The sequence below is a fragment of the Lycium ferocissimum genome, chromosome 12 (genome assembly GCF_029784015.1).
Source record: "Lycium ferocissimum isolate CSIRO_LF1 chromosome 12, AGI_CSIRO_Lferr_CH_V1, whole genome shotgun sequence".
Classification (NCBI taxonomy): Eukaryota; Viridiplantae; Streptophyta; class Magnoliopsida; order Solanales; family Solanaceae; genus Lycium; species Lycium ferocissimum.
This window is the reverse complement of record NC_081353.1, coordinates 44,940,236-44,953,646: the sequence shown is the minus strand read 5'-3', so window position 1 is coordinate 44,953,646 and position 13,411 is coordinate 44,940,236.

The following is a 13,411-nucleotide window of genomic DNA, read 5'->3' as shown; positions in this document are numbered from 1 at the left end:
GAAACAAGGAAGGTAGTGAAAAATTTGAGGAAATCCCTAAAAATATGTTAATTATTTAACACATTCGGAGTTTGGGAACTACAAAGTGATAAGGATCATTAACCGAAAAAAATCAAGATTAGCATCGATAAATGTTTATACTAAGTCATATCAGATAACTAAATGATTAACTAATATATTGAAATTAGAATAAACATTAATTGACCATAATTAAATATTTGATGTAGTTAAAGTAGTTTCACCCCCAATGTCAAACGCTTATTAATTTTACAATCTATACTATTTTAGTTTCTCATTTTTCTAAAACGTGACATATTGTGAAATAAATTCAATTTTAGACTGCAACAACCAGTGGCGGAGCCAGGATTTTCAGTAAGGGGGTTCAAAAATATGAAGAAGTAAACATACGAAGAAGCCAAGGGGTTCAACATCTACCATATATACATAAAAATAAATTTTAACCTTCAATATACACTGTAATTTTCTGCCGAGGGGGTTCGAACCCCTTGGTTACACTTGGCTCCGCCCCTGGCAACAACAACATACCCAGTGTAATCCCACAATTTCATACAGTATATATTAGTATTATTTTTGTAGTGTTAATTAATATTGTTTTCACTGTGCTTTTTCAAATACTTTTAATAATCTTTAGGAGTAAAAATATATTTTTATCACTTCTTTTGTTTCAAAAGAAAAACTTAGTAATATCCAAATTTGTATTCAACATTTATCATGACTATGTCACCATGCAAGTTCTAGTTGTTTGATAACGGCCACCTTCCTCAAAATAGAAGCTAATAAAAAAGTACCACCATAAATCCAACAAGAAGTGTAGATCTCAAGGTGATGTAAGTTAAAGTTGCATTCAATAAAGATGACAATTGGAAACTTGGCCTCTTTTGATGAATACTATGTTAGCATTGTTCTAAGCTCAGCAGCAAAAGGACCGTACAAATGTACAATAGTGGGACAATGTCCTCTCCTTTTTGGGACAACAAAAAAGAACTCTAGCTACTTAAACAAAAGAATTTACTTTAAATTCTGTTAGTGAAAAATAATAGTTTCAATTTATTATATACGATCGTATTTGATTAGAGACGTAATTTAAGTAAAGAGACTTTTGGCACGGGAAATTTATCAACTCGGTTAATTGGTTATCTGAATTTTCACCTCATCGGCGGAGGTCAGTTTCTCAACTTGTAATTCCCTCTCCCATTGCCTTTCTCATCCCTTGTATAATACAAGAAATGTTTTTTGGCAGACACCAAAAGTGTCCTTAGATATTATTATCTTAAGCATTTAACATATCATGACATTTCAAACTAATTTCTTGATTCAGTAGATGGGTTCAGCTGGATGCTAAGCATTGGATATAACAATTCACAGATTGTTGATTTAATGTTTGACTTGAAAGCATTAATTATGATACATTATACTATTAATTAACCAGATCTGTCTGCGGACATGAAGGGGAATTTCTCTGTTAATTATGAATCTTAGTATGTGGTACCATTTGTGAGAAAAAACCAACATATGATCTTATTTAGTACGTAATAATTTTACACAATAATATGGATTGTGCAAGGAGACAAATGGGAACGTTACGTAAGATTTTAAATTTATGTGTTTAGTACCATAATTTTTTTCTTCTTGAGTTATGGATAAATTATTCGTACATACTAAATGAATTTTTTAACATTGTAATATATAATTTAAACCAAAGTTACTAAGTTAATCATAACTATCTTTGTGGCTCCACCTCTAACTCCTAGTCTCTCTTTTTTTTTTTTTGGTTTCCTCTGTCAGGTGTTCGGTACCCGCATTGAAGTCCGACTAATCCGAATTCGCATAGTTCAACATACACTAGTTAAGACAGATGATTATATATCAAGCTATAAAAGTTGTTTCGATGTATGCATGTTTATCATTGCAATACATAAAATTTTGAACATTTAGAGTAGTCAGAAGAAAGCTAGGGGAAGAAAAAAAATTGAAAATCCTTATAGATTTAATTGCATGAAATAAAGGCGTTGTTGTCGTCTCACAACTACTGACTTTCCATTAAAAGATAGACAGAGCTTAAGTGTAAAGCACATTACCAAGTGTGTTTTCTTACTTAGATCAATTATTATTTCATTCTCTTATGACATTATTTTTCTGAAGTAAAGCTCACATGCAATTTTCTTAAAAGACGCAGACTGCCCGAGTTGTCCTATTTATGATGTCTGGATCTTATACATCTTCCTTTCACATTAGCATCCCATAGCAAATAAATTGAATTAATTAGTAGATTAAGAATATAAACATTTCATTACAATGTCAGTTTATATTGGCCAAATCCTTAAATGATGCTAAATCTGATGTTCAAGCGATCACAATGACTCAATTTATTCAATGTACTACACGCAAGTGTCCTAAAAATAAGGCACTTAGGGTGTGTTTCTATTTTGCAGTTCTCTCACGTTTGGTTGGACAAAATATTTGAAAAATATTTTCTCTTAAAAAAAAAACAAGTTTCTTAAAAATAAAACTTTTGAGTAGAAGTAGGAAAAACAAATTTCATAAGTAACATTTCATACTGATTGCATTGTCGTCTTTCCACCCTCCAAACCTCACCCGCATCCTCCAAAACATCACCCCCCCCCACCACCACACATAGTGTTTGCCTAGTTTATATATAAATGTTTTTGAGATATATTTTCTGCTTAATTAGCAACACAAAAAAAAAAAAAAAAAAAAACATTTTCTTTCGTGCCAAACAAACCCTTAATCATTTAGCTCCTCAGATTTGATTCCTTAAAGATATCATTTATTTCCACATTTGTTCACAATTTTCTAATGACATTAACAAGGAACAAAACTAAAGACAGAAAGAAGTTGCTTTACGTCTTCCTCCTCCACAAGGTAAAAGGAAAGAAAGCACTATATTTTGGGTTAATTAACAAACTTTGACTTTCTTGATTTGTGCATAAGAGTGCTCCCAAATCCCAATTATAATTTTCTGCTAACTGTCTTGCTTGTTTATTGAAAGAACAAATACACATGGAAATTGATTACTTGGAGGATTAGTCAGTGAGTATAGTATTCTTTCCATGTGAGTGATTTAGCTTCTTAATTGCTTTAGATTAGAGCTGCTTATATTTTGATATGTGCCTGTGGATATATTCAAGCATTGTTCTGATCACCCCAAATTAAGGCACAAGCAATGGGGGATATGATCTCTATTAGTTTCCTTGTCTCAATTAAAAAGACTCTTGTCAGAAAATTAAATATGTATATTACTCTATCACAACCATGATCCTGCTATTCTCAAACGCTTAAATGACCTAATCTTGTATGTCACATGAAGCATACATAATAAATAATATATCAAACATGTTCTTGACTGGCCATTTTGTAACACATGTATCCGTGGTTCGAGTTAATTTGTCTCACAGAATACCCGATGTTGGTTGCGTGTCCCCCTTTTATGTGAAAATAATTGAGATTGCTTGTATAATATACCAAACTTTAGGCCTGAATATTTACAATTTCACTCGTGTATGTTCAAATTTGATCCTAAAATGGTTAAACTTTACAAACAATTATAAACTTGGACTAGCATACTCGTAAAATTGTAATTTGAATTGTGCCTTCTTGACCAATGGCTGTTCACACGAGGACATTTCTTTGCATCAAAGGTACATTAATTCCTGAAACATTAAACTATATTGGGCATAACTCATACTCCATAATGTCTTAATTGGGCCATCTGGATTTTATGTTATGTTGTTGAATTCGTGAATGACGCGTGGTGTCCCCCAAAAGTGTCCAGTTTTCAATTTTTGTTCCGCTTAATAAAATCTTTAAAAATGATCTTAACTTGAAAAAATTTCGTTGGGAAATTTTCGTTGGGAAGAACTTCTGTACCCCATCAGGTATAAGTTCTAGCTTTTGCATGTAAGGCAGAACTTGTGGTCAATTGAGCAGGTTCACTGTCTTGAAATATCCTAAATTTATGTCTTATAGACAAAACTAATTTATGTCCACAACTTATGCCAGATGGACAACAAAAACTTTGCCCAGCGAATTTTCAAAAGCGAGGCTATTGTTTAAAGATTTCGTTAAACAGAGTCAAAAAATCAAGACCACCCCTCATGGAGGCCATTTGTGAACTTAACCCGTCTAATTGGATTGAATCGGACAGTACTCATCACCTAATTGGAAGGTTAACTTAGGCCCTGTCTGGACATTTGGACATGCAATTTGGATATTTTAAGTTGTATTTTCTCTTATAGACATAAAAATCACACAAATTGCGAAAACTATCAAAAGATTTTTAATTCTTATACAATCTTACCAAATGAGCAAGTCATAGTTTATAACAAAATTATTACAATACTAGAAGGCCTTTCTAAAAAATACAACATCAATTAATCAAACTTTAGTTCAATAAAAACGAAAATTTAACATGAATAGTAATGTAACTATTCTTTAATATAATCCTCCCACATAAATTAAAGGTTGGTGGAAGTTAATAAGATTGGTAAATGATTGATCGGGGTAATTGTTAAAAATATCTACCAACTTATGGGTCTTTTTTTACAAAATATAAACTTATGGGTTAAATTTTATATTTAAAAAAATTGAAACCATGGTTTCAAATCCCAAATCATGCCTTTTTGGATGATTTGGGGTTTGAAACCATAAGTGAAAATGCATGTCCAAACGCTGGTTTGGGGTCATGGTTTCAAACTATGGTTTGAAAACGCATGGCCAAACGCCTACTTAGTAAAAGCCTAAAAGGTCAACAAAATATTATCCATCCATTATTGACTGTGGAAACAAGACCAGTCTCTGAAAATTGAAGCGCATTAATTATTTCGTTTGAGGCTTTAATTAGTTAATGCTTAATGGTAGGTGGGTATATTCTTGTAATGGATCATTGAAAATTTGATTTGATAATAACACCACAAATCTTTATCTTTTCATGTCATGAAACCCTAGAAGTTTAACATAAGACAATTGATTAAGATTGTTAATCAAATTGCAAAATTTTATCACGAAGACCATCAGTGAGTTTAGTCCAATTATTGAGTAGAACTAAAGTTAAGTCTAAGTCACGTACTCACGTAACACTCACGATTAGATTAACTTACTTCTAATCATCACACATACCAATAGAAATACATCTTCGTCCTTGCATTGGATTAAGGAATATACATGGATTTTAGCAACGTTTCTGGGAGTTTTAAACAATTAATTAGGTTGTAAAAGATTTCCCCAAGATTATTCCAGGACATTATTATAGTATTTATTTTTGTTCAAATTTAATTGTTTTTCTTTAATCTAAAAGTTAGGTGACTGTGTGTCTGCCTAATTTTTTTTTTTAAATCACTTATCCACCATCAGTGCGACCTGTTTGACTTAGCTATTAAACACAAATTATAAGTGTGATAATTAAAATTTTAAAATAGTAAAGTATGTCCACGGATTAAATAAAATATTATGTCCACAGGTTATGACTCTTCACTAAATAAGTTATTTGATTCTATTTTCTTACCCGTAGAATCTGATTATTCGTTTGTACTAGATACTCCCTTGGTTCCATTTTATGTAGTACTCCTTAATGTTCTCTCCTCATTAGTTGTGCATTTTATGTAGTACTCCTTAATGTTCTCTCCTTATTAGTTGTGTTTTCAAAAGAATGTCGTTTTTTTATAGTTGAAAATAAATAACTTTAAACTTTCCATTTCATTGATTTTTTTTTTCATTTTATCTCTAACAACATATTTTTATAGCTCCTTAATCGCTATTATGTTCTTATTAGTTTAATAGTTGACACGTGAGTCATCGGCTCACAATATTAGCTCATTTTTTAGGGGTTGGTCCATTTGATAGCAAGCTATCGGGGCCTTGGCAAATCACTATTGCTTTGGCTTGGCGCACCCAAATAAGTAAAAAGATATATTCTTATAGTCACAAAAATATCTCGGCATGTAAGATTTCAATAAACCTTATTTCAGTCGATATCCTAGTGTTAATATAGTTTAGACAGATATATATGGCAGTGAATATATATTAATCACAAGCAAAGTCAATTGTTAACTATATAGAATTAGTAAATTAATTTTTTTTCACATAGTTAATAGTACGTACGTAGTAGAGTAGGGAATGTCAATCAATTGACATCACTGCAAAAATGTGATGTATATAATATTGCTTGGAGACTATGGTTAGGTGATATTTTAGATTGACTTGACTTAGTGATTAAAGGTGATAAAGGAGTGGTTGGAAGTCATGAAATAGAAAGTGGGTTTAAGATGGAGAATTCACTAACTCACTAGTATTAGAGGAGCACTTATTCCTTCTTCTTTTAATTTTCACATGATTGGTACTGTTGTTAGTGCTTGTTTGGAGATAGAGTAGATCCAAACCACAAGAATATCCTAACTATTTAGGAGAAGCACCAAGAAATGAACAAATGTGCTAGCACCAAATGGAACTTAGTTTATGGATGATAATCAATAGTGAGGTGAGTAGTTCGGTTTATTTTTCACTCAAAACTTCCACTTTGAATTGTTTGAAGGTAATGTCTTTTTCATTGACACATGGTAGAATCAGTTTACATTCCAATACAAAACTAACTAATAGAAATTCCCTCCTTTGCTGTGGGGACAAGCGGGATAAAATTAGTTCATGAAAATAAGTCCTGCTTTAATCTGTCTAAGTTTGGGCAGATTAATGATCGCTCCATTTATTAACTCTCAGCCCATCATGATCCACTCAAATTAAGCTCATATAAAAGTTGGGTTTATTTGGGCTAAGTATATTGTTCAAATTGACCCATGAGAAACCTTGTCAAAATATTTAACTTATATAATTTTTTCTTGGTTGATATGTTATATACAACTATTAAAAAGAAGCTAATTTTTTTTAATAGTTTTGTTTGATAATTAAACAAATTATAAGAAAGAAAAATACATAAATTAATATTCAATAAGAGTTGGGTGAATTGGACTATGACTCATTGTTTATCCATCTAAACCTAGCCAACTCACCTTTGGTCAGGATTAGGCAATAGCTCAATTATAGATTCACCCATATTATCTTGCTCAAATCTAACCTAAATTGTACATTTGGCACTCCTATGTTTGGACCAAATCAACAAGAAACCTTATAAGTAATATTATACTAAACTTATAGATGCCTGTATCAAGTTCATAAGGTACAATTGGAGACCACCAATTTCTTGAAGTTCATTGATTGAAGTATGTACAACCTGGAATGAAGTTTGTTCAATGGGCTTCTGGACTCATACCTTTAAGCTTTATCTCCAAATTTAAAGGATAATTGGGCTTCTCTTCTTCCAACAAAACGTTAAACGAACTCGGGCCCAAAAGAATTAAGGGAAAATTTCATAAATGACTACTATTTGGGGGTTTTTTTTTCCACATAGCTACAGTTTAGCTATTTACTTTTCGTGGCAAACATATAGCTAGCGCTTGTTTCATGTTGTATTCGCTATTAAGTGTGACTGTATTTGTTGACACCCAATTTTGTCCCTCCTTTATTTAATTTTATTCACTCGGGCGTCTAAATTTACTAACGAGCTAAATACTTTATTTTTTACTATTTTATTTTTTATTGATACTACTATTAATATCGCTACTTTTATTTTCAACATTATGAGCATTACTTTATCACAAATTTTAAAATGGTTAGTCATCGTTTCATTTTCGGGTTCGGACTCGTTAAATTAATTACAAGACAACATTTTGATAAAAAACTTTTTTTTTTTTTTTTTTTTTTTTACTATTAATTATCTTCGCATGATATATATTGTACTAGTTATTAAATTAGAACCCCAAGATTAATTAAATAGAGGAGAAAGGATCAACAATTTTCACCTCATAAACAATTGCTCGGAAGTATATCAATATTGGACTCATTTTGAAGCTCATATTTTAAAACAACGTATTATAATTTTTATTTCATCAAAATATTATTTTACAATGGATAAAATCTTGATAATAGCTATCTATCCCAAAAAGAAAAAAAAAAGAAAAAAAAGAAAGAAAAAAAAAGGAAAGCTATCTTTTTTTTTCCTCATCTCACGTTACACATCTCCCACAATCTGATTTCTTTTCCTTTTTTCTTTTTGGGCTCCACATATTTCCTACATCTCAACATCTTTTTTTCTTTCTCTTTCACCCTGACAGCCGCACACCCCCTCTCCTCTCTCTCACGCTCCCTCCACTTCTCCTCTGTCCCCGCTCATCTCTCTCATACGCTCCTCTTCATCCTCACTCTATAAATGATGAAGAATTACTCAATTGAAGGGGGGATTTTTTCAGTGTTTTGAGGGACACAACTATCTACCACACTTGATTCTTCCTTCTCCGGTGAACTTTAGCCGCGGGAAGGGATTATTCAACGTTTTCGGAGAGTACCCAGAAATCCCTAGCATTTCACAATTTTCACTTTTTTTTAAAACTACATTTCCCAACTCTAGGACTGTTTAAACACTTATTCTGTCTTGGTGGACTTTAGCCACGACAGAAATCTTCGAATTCATTTGTGTGAGTTTCGGATCTGTTCGTAACAGAGGAGTAGATTCGAGACCTCGACGCCTCAGTTCACTGCACACACAAAAGGTAAACCTCGATACATTTATCGCTTCTAGCCTTTGGTTCCTGCTTGAGTTAAATTTTAGCTGATTCTGCTATTTTGCTAGTTAGGTAGTTTCTTTGTCGTCACATTGTTTGTTTGACGTTTGGGAGCTGTTAGGATAGAATAACAATTGCTAATAGACGAATTTGAAAGACATATACTATAGCTTGGATGTTTAGACTGAGTTTCCAGGACTTAGAACCTATTTAAAGTCGAATATACATATTATATACATAATCTACTGATTTGTTTTTTTATATTTTACATGTTTAATCTTATCCGTTGAGTAGATACTAATCCTTTTCCTTTCATATTTTTTTTGCATGATATCTCGCATACGAGTCCCAACGACTCGTCATCTCCCGCATTCGGTGTTGGGCTAAAAGCCCAACGAAATTCTTCTCGAATCAGCCCGTCCGCGGCAATATATGTTGAGCAACTGGGCCGAAGCCCAATAGCAACAATCTGCAGCATTTGTTAAAACTTGTTGCCGGGCCGAAGGCCCAATAAACGTGAGCGGACAAGAAAGATTTCTAAATGGGCCGAGCCCATTTAAATCACTTTACTCTCTTCTCCATTTTATTTCATTTATCTTTCTTTTATGCAATTAACTCTTATTGTATGATTGACACTTTATTTGTTAATTTAGACGCCTTAGAAAAATTAAGGGGTTTAGCTAGTAATGGGTAGTTAAACCATCAATTAACTCTACAAGCTTTATTTTTTCTTTTTACATCAAAGTGATTTATAATATCTATAATATTTACTTCTAGAACAATTAATTTTTTTCTTAAATTAGCATGACTATATGTTTTAAAGCTAAAAGAATCAAGATTTACTCTTACTATCTTAGAACACTCGAAATACATATTTGTTAAAACATTAATATTAATCTTGCAATAACTTTACAAATACAATTTAATTCGCTAGTTGGCGTAATTCATATTCCAAATACATATAAACATTACTCATTCCGTTTCTTTTGGTTTATTTATAACTAAACTCTTTATGCAATCACTACTTTTTTACAAGTTTTACTTTAAACAACATTCTACTTTTATCTATAACTTTAGCAATACTTTCAAGATATTTTCTTAAATATTTAAAATACTATATTCACACTTAGCCTAACTAATCATAAGTCCGGTCGGTTAACCATTGTTAATGGGTCTTAAAGGATGCCTAATACCTTCCCTTTAGACTAATTGAACCCTTACCTAGAATCTTAAGTTTCGCAGATCTTAAACAGAATTAACTTTAGAAAATAACTTTAATAAACTTTAGGTGTCCTAATTCACCATAAATAATTAGGTGGCGACTCCTTAAAACAAATAAACAAATAGGAAGCACCAATATGTCATACTCTACTTTAGCCCGGTTAAAACGGGGTGTGACAGCTTGGCGACTCCGCTGGGGATTCACCTAGGTTCTAACCATAACGGACTTAGTTTAAATAGGCTTTATATGTTTACTTTAATTACTTTATTTGTTATTGACTGCTTTTACGTGCTATTAACTGTTTGTTTGATATAAACTGTTTAATTGTTACTGCTTTGATACAACTGTCATCCCGTTTCACTTTTCTTCCACTCCTGGAAAACTCACACATATTCACACACTTAAAGCGGTTTCGCGGTTCGCGGCCGTGCACTACTAAAAAACCTTTTTAGTCGGATTGATCTTGTGGATTTAGTCGATCGGCGGTGCAGTCGACAGCCACGGACTTTTCATCCCCAAGTTGTCCGCTTGGGGGAACCTTGTGTCATAGGAAGCCAACTCTTAGTCAGCCTAAGATAGAGCTAAACCAACACCTTTATTAGGAGCATACATTTCATGACCTAGGAGGCTTAATACCCAAGGCGTATTAAGCCCATTAGATGACTTTACCCGAACGTCCAAGTGGGTTCACGACCCCGAGTGACACTAATCATACTTTATGTGCATGTTTGAAGGATAACTGTGCCTAAATATGGACTATTCGCTTTAACTATCGAAAGCACTGGGATGACGTACTATGACACACTTTACCTTTCAAACAAACGTTAGTCCTACCTCTGGCACAAAGAGGTCACATGCATATTAAGACGCGTTATTGTTTGATATACTTGTTTACATTTGTTTGACAACTTGTTTGACTTTATTCAATGAATTATTTTCCATATGATTTACTTGACTCTATGCGATCATGACTTTACCTAGATATGTCATGAGACTGACATTATTTGCATTTTTATATCCCCAAAAAGAGAGTTGATTCGTGTTGACACCGAGACACCGACCATACGGGGTGCCGAACTAGGAGAGACTCTGAAGACTTGGACTTGTACTCCGTCCTTAGTTCGTCGGGAGCTTTGATAGTTCGAACTGTAGTGAACTCTCTTTGTGATAACACAATTTTAAAAATTGAGGCTTGAACCATGCTCAAAACTTTTGTTGCTTTGCCTCATCTTTGGAAACTCAATTGCAAAATCTATGAATGCATTTATGATTTTCCTTAATCATCTATTTTCTATTTTATTTATCAAATCTGCCAACTCTATGATTGTGACATAAACAAATAGACAACATACACCCCGAGAGAGTAACAAAGAAATTAGAGGACAAGACAAGATTCCATTTGGAAGAAAACAAATAGCCAATAGGTGATGACATAGGCCTGAAAGCTAGCTATCAGTCAAGAAAAAGCAAAATACGACTTTAGGTTAGACAACCTAGTTTGCAACCTTTCCTTTAAAATAGTACGAACTACGCTGACCTGATTCCCATGGTGGGATACGTAGGCAGCCCACATAGGGTTCGGTTGCATTACAACAAAAGATCCAAAATCCTTAAGAATAACGAACTACATGGTCTGATTCCCTCGGCGGGATTCGTAGACTATCAACATACGGTTCGGTTGCATTAAACACATCTAGGTAGAAAGCCAAAAAACCTTTTAAATTTATAAAGGAGAACTACGCCGACCGATTCCCTCGGCGGGATACGTAGGCAATCCACATCGGTTCGGTCACACTTTAGATAAATTTCAACAAATTTTTACCATTTATAACTACGTTCTACGCCGACTCGATTCCTTTGGTGGGATACGTAGGCAACCTATATAAGGTTCGGTCGCACCACAACATTAGAAAACTTTAGTACACCCTACGAGACAAAATCGCATATTTTGGAAACGTATAGACAAAAATGGTTGGACATCACAAGATTTTAGACTACCCTTCACGAGCCAAATAGTATAGACAAATGACTTTTCAATTGTGTCACAATCCAATATTAAGGCTACCAACTAGGAAATATTTTAGACAACTTACATTTCATATATTTTATATATCACAATCATATATACATTTGCATATATATCTTTCCTTACATACATACATTTACATATATATATATTTCACAACTTATACACATATAATTACATTTCCTTATACATATACTTACATACCTACCTTTCAAATGAAATACTTTCTTTCAATTGTTTCACTACTGTTCATCTACCGAGGCTTGAACGGAGACCACAAGATCCAAACAAACAACAAATGGAGTGCCCACAACGTCAAGCTTCGAGTCAACACGAATCAACTTCCCCCTCCCAAACTAAGAATTTTTCTTTGAGTGCAGAATTAAAAGGCCGACGAGACCAACAAATAAGTCCATCAAACATAGCCGAGAAGCCTCGCCTTAAAAGCCAAACGGCTTTATTTCCAACTTTATCTCTACTTTCATTCTTTATTACAATAACTTTATGACTTTATTAACAATTATACCTGTTTTGTAGGTTACCGAGATTGAAGATGAATTAAATCAGGATTACGTGTCGCTAGTTTGGCTTATCACGATACCGTCAACATCATCAGCCAAACGGCTATACTATCACTTTCCCCTCTCTACTTTATCATTTATTTTACCAATTTTAATTCACTTTACCTACTTTAACCACTTTATCCCGAACTTTGCTTATCATCAAGTCTCCGAAGACAACCGGAGGATCATCATCACTCTACCAATTACTTTATCATTTACTTTACCAACTTTAACCACTTTACCCTGAACTTTGCAGGAATCAACATTAAGTCTCCGAAGACAACCGGAGGGATCATCATTAAGTCTCCGAAGACAACCGGGGGCATCATTCGGCATGCATAAGCCGTACGGCTACACCATAACTTACTCTCTACTTTATCATTCACTTTACCTACTTTAACCACTTTACCCTGAACTTTGCAGGAATCAACATTAAGTCTCCGAAGACAACCGGAGGGATCATCATTAAGTCTCCGAAGACAACCGGGGGCATCATTCGGCTACACAGCCTCATATGCATAAGCCAGACGGCTACACTATGACTTTACCAATTACTTTATCATTTACTTTACCAACTTTAACGACTTTATCCTGAACTTTGCAGGAATCTTCATCAAGTCTCCGAGGACAACCGGGGGCATCATTCGGCTATACAGCCTCATATGCATAAGCCAGACGGCTACACTATCACTCTACTCTACCAATTACTTTATCATTTACTTTACCAACTTTAACGACTTTATCCTGAACTTTGCAGGGATTATCATCAAGTCTCCGAAGACAACCGGGGACATCATTCGGCTATACAGCCTCACATGCATAAGCCAGACGGCTACACTATGACTTTACTCTCTACTTTATCATTCACTTTACCAACTTTAACAACTTTGCCCTGAACTTTACAGGAATTATCATCAAGGCTCCGAAGACAACCGGAGACATCATCCACTTT